The following is a 3,880-nucleotide window of genomic DNA, read 5'->3' on the forward strand; positions in this document are numbered from 1 at the left end:
TGACCTTTCTTCCTTTAAGACTTTTTGCATCTCCTGTTCCTCTTCTTTAGGGGTTCTTACCAACCTCTGTAAATCAGCATTGTTTTTATAGATAATAATGTCATAGCAGTTGCCCCAACATTTCTCTTCTCTTTGAGAATCCACGATGGGTCATTGGAAAAAGCCCTAATGTGTGTTGCAGGAGTGTGGAGCTGATTGTGCCAAGTTCCAGAAGAGTGAGCTGGAGTACAAGTTTAATCGGAAAGCCTTGGAGAGGCCGTATGCTTCGAAGCATTCCTGGGGTAAGACGTATGGGGAACACAAGCGCCACCTGGAATTCAGCCATGCGCAGTACAAGGAGCTGCAGAGGTATGCTGAGGAGGTTGGCATCTTCTTCACTGCCTCTGGCATGGATGAGGTGAGCCCTCTGCCACTATGTCATTTGTCACTTTAACAGACTCAGAGCATAGCAGGTGGCCTGGTGGCTTTTGGCTTAGAGCCAGCGCCGCAGCCCTTGCTCACTTTAGACTTTTTTGTGCTTTCTGAATCTGGAGCTCCCCATAGTGTTAACCAGATAAACACCCAACTAAACGGGAGGCCGGAGGGGGAAGAGTACCATAGTTTTCAAAACAAGTTGTCTCTGGGAGCAGGGGGCAGCCACACTGGAATCTCAGAGTCCCTCAAGCTTGTGGGAAACTCCTGCCAGGCCAGTTTCCCCCTAGTGGAAAACTCAGTTCCGACAGGTGTCCACCCCTTGCTGAGTGGCCTTGGCTGATTTGGGTGGGGTGGCATTGGCGTCATCCAGAAGGGAGTGGCCATGCTGACATCCTGGAAGAGGCTAGCTGGTGCCAGGTCTCGGGTCCCATCTGTTCTGTGTCCTGGCTTCTCAAGAGTCCTTCATGTGCTCTTTTTTAGAATGTAAAAGAATATTAATTATAAAATAATATCACAGGATAAAGGGGAGAAAAAACTGACTCTTAATCCCTATATGGCAGTTCCTTTTTTTTTTATTTCCTCCTGAAGTCTTTTTTATATGCATATTTTATTGCCTGGTTTTTATATTTGTGAATATTTCATTCCATGTATACTTTTTTCAGTTATCATTATACCACAAGCTTTTACCCATATCTTGTTTTTTTTCCCCCCCAGCTTTACTGAGATATAATTGGCATATAACTCCTTACATCTTGTGCTTAAAGTTTCTGGTAGCGGCGTAATATTTCTTTTGAAGATTGATTGATTGATTGATTTTTCTTATATATTTTATGAAGTGATCCCCCCAATTATGCTAGCACGCATCTAGCACTACACACAGCCATTACAATAATTCTTTTGGGGATTTATAATCTACTAATTATTTCTCTACTTCTGGACATGCAGAATGCTTTTTGTGTGTGTGTTTATAAATAATACTGAGATGAACGTCTTTTTTTCTGTGTTTTGGGTTCTTTCCTTAGGATAGCTTTGCAGGAATGGATCATTAGATGAAACCTAAGAACATCTGTGTGGCTCTTGAAATATTGGAGATTCTTCTAGTCAACCAGAATATTTGAAGTGACCCCAGTTCATTCTCTAGGCCCCTGACCCTTTGAGCCATGGTTCCAATCCCAAAATGTATCTGTAAATTGAGTCCAAAGAAGCATAAATCCAGCCTATGCCACTGATAGTTTAAAAAAAGGTGGGGAGGCAGAGACCTTCGGGAGACTCGACAAGTCCAGGCTTCAGTACTGTAGCCCAAATTCATTCCTTCAGTCACAGGATTCATAAGCATAACATTCTTCAGGTATAGTTGTGCATTTTATAATTGTAATTTCCAATTTTTGAATTATATGGTTTACCAAGTGTTTTCACATACAGTAATATATTTTATCTCTATATGCTTCAATTTACAGATGAAGAAATGGAGGCTCAGAGGGGCTGGGAAGTTTGTACAGTGTCACACAGCTGGTTTTGCCCTGGTTAAACTCTGTTCTGTTAACATTGTTCTTTCTGTTCTGGTGCTCTTTACTTCTGTCATGATGTGTTAATTATCGCTCCCACCTACCAGACTGTTAGTCCCACCATATCCCCAGTGCCTGGCACTTTGTAGTAGAATGAATGAATGAGCCAAACAAAAGAGCTAGTGGGTTTTATCAGATCATTAAAAGGATCTGTAAGTCAAAAAAGGTTAAGTAGGAAAGAATGTGGGTTTGGGGTCAGAAAGAGTTTAAGTGTTGTTTCTGGTTCTGTCATTAACATACCAAGTGATCAAGAATAAGAATCTTTAATATTTCTTGAGTGTTTCTGATATATTAAGTTCTGTGCTAGGGATTTTAAATGTATCAACTCTTTTATTCCTCTTAACAACCTCTTGAGATAGGACGGGTGTTATCCCCATTTCACAAATGAGGATATTGAAACAGAGAGAGGGAGTCAAAAGCTACTCATCAGCAGAGGCTGCTGTGGACCCAGGGGACTCCAGCCTGCCCTCCTCACCACACTCTTCTTGCGTCTCTCCAGGCGGCCTGTTTCCTCATGGGTAAAGGGCAGGTGGATGGATTAAAAATGCCCATTGTGCAGGCTTGTCCTGTGGAGCAGGAGAGACCACATATGTAAAGCATACTTCTCAGGGCAGGACCATGTCTGTGTGTTCACCACCGTGAACCCAGATGCTGGCGCAGTGTTGGCCCATAGTATGTGCTTAGTAAATACCTTGTTGGAAGGAAGTTCATACCCAAGAAATGACATTTTTTCATTACTTGCTTGTTTCAAGCATTGTGGAGTTCAGAACCTTATGGGCTTGCTCTTTGGCAATGGCCTGTAAGACTCAGACACTCAGGGACAGCCAAGTCCTCATCTTTAGAGGGCAGGTTTGGGTTCAGGAAACTGCTGCTTGTTTTTGTGCCAAATATGAATAGACTCAAAATTCCTAGGCGAAACCTTTGATCTGAACTGACATAGTAATGAGTCAGTAAGGATACAGGTTTGTCTTTGCATGACCCATAAACAGGCTCTAGAGAGAATTTCCAAAAAAGAGTACAGAAGTATTTTGGATCCCTAGTCTTGTCTTCGGAATAAGCATATAGCCTTTCCCAGAATAATTACTTTGAGAAGTACTTTCGTTTGGAGAACTAAGTCCTGAATGGTTTGTTAAAAATAATTAGCCTCAGTGGTTTAGGAACAATATAGTTGCTTCCTCGGGACAGTTTTCCTAAAACCTGACCATACCTAGCATTGAATCCATCCAAAGCAAGGAGAAGTGGAAGAAATGTCATCTGGGAATTTCACTGCAGTGACAGCTAAAAACAACAATAACAAACTAAAATAACAAAAATAAACAAACTAGTTCTCAAAGTGTGGTCCGGGAACCCATCAGGGGATTCGTGAGAACTTTCAGAAGTTTCGCAGTGTCAGAACTAGATATCTTTGTGGTACTCAAATGTCATTTGCTTTTTTCACTGTCATTCTCTCACAGTGGCATTTTCCAGAGGCTACGTAATGTGTGATGACATCATTCCTCTAGTAGTGGCTAATGAGAGGCGTTTTTTGTTTTTTTTTTAAATAACAGTTTTATTGACCTACCATTCAATTCACCCAATTCAAGTATACAATTAAAGTTTTTAGTACATTTACAGAGTTGCATGACAATCAACATAATTTTAGAGTATTTTTATCATTCTGAAAGGAAAAATTGTACCCATTAGCAGTCATTCCTCATTCCAATTCTCCCAGCCTGAGGCAACCATGAATCTGTTTTCCATCTCTGTAAATTTGCCTATTCTGGACAATGCATATACGTAGAATCAGGTTATGTCAGAGATGTCAATCTTAAAACAGAGATGTCAGTTATTCGATTTTAAGTCATTTATGTCTGGCTTCTTTCATGTAGCATCATGTTTTCAAGGTTCATCCATGCTGTAAC

General features: G+C 41.0%; 1 protein-coding gene and 2 long non-coding RNA genes across 3 annotated transcripts in view; all 3 read left to right on the top strand.

Annotated features, from left to right (window-relative positions):
* NANS (N-acetylneuraminate synthase) overlaps positions 1–3,880 on the top strand; it is a 20,933-nt gene that overhangs the window by 4,303 nt on the left and 12,750 nt on the right. The gene's annotated exons all lie outside the window — the stretch shown is intronic.
* LOC111743813 lies at positions 103–1,962 on the top strand. Its single transcript, XR_002781890.1, has 2 exons — positions 103–397; positions 1,872–1,962. It is a non-coding gene; the product is annotated as an uncharacterized LOC111743813 (long non-coding RNA).
* Positions 3,453–3,880, top strand: part of LOC111743814 — a 3,221-nt gene continuing 2,793 nt past the window's right edge. Inside the window, exon 1 of the long non-coding RNA XR_002781891.1 lies at positions 3,453–3,862. This is a non-coding gene — a long non-coding RNA (uncharacterized LOC111743814). The remainder of the gene's footprint in view (positions 3,863–3,880) is intronic.

This window comes from Pteropus vampyrus, unplaced genomic scaffold, assembly GCF_000151845.1.
Source record: "Pteropus vampyrus isolate Shadow unplaced genomic scaffold, Pvam_2.0 Scaffold123, whole genome shotgun sequence".
Taxonomy (NCBI): Eukaryota; Metazoa; Chordata; class Mammalia; order Chiroptera; family Pteropodidae; genus Pteropus; species Pteropus vampyrus.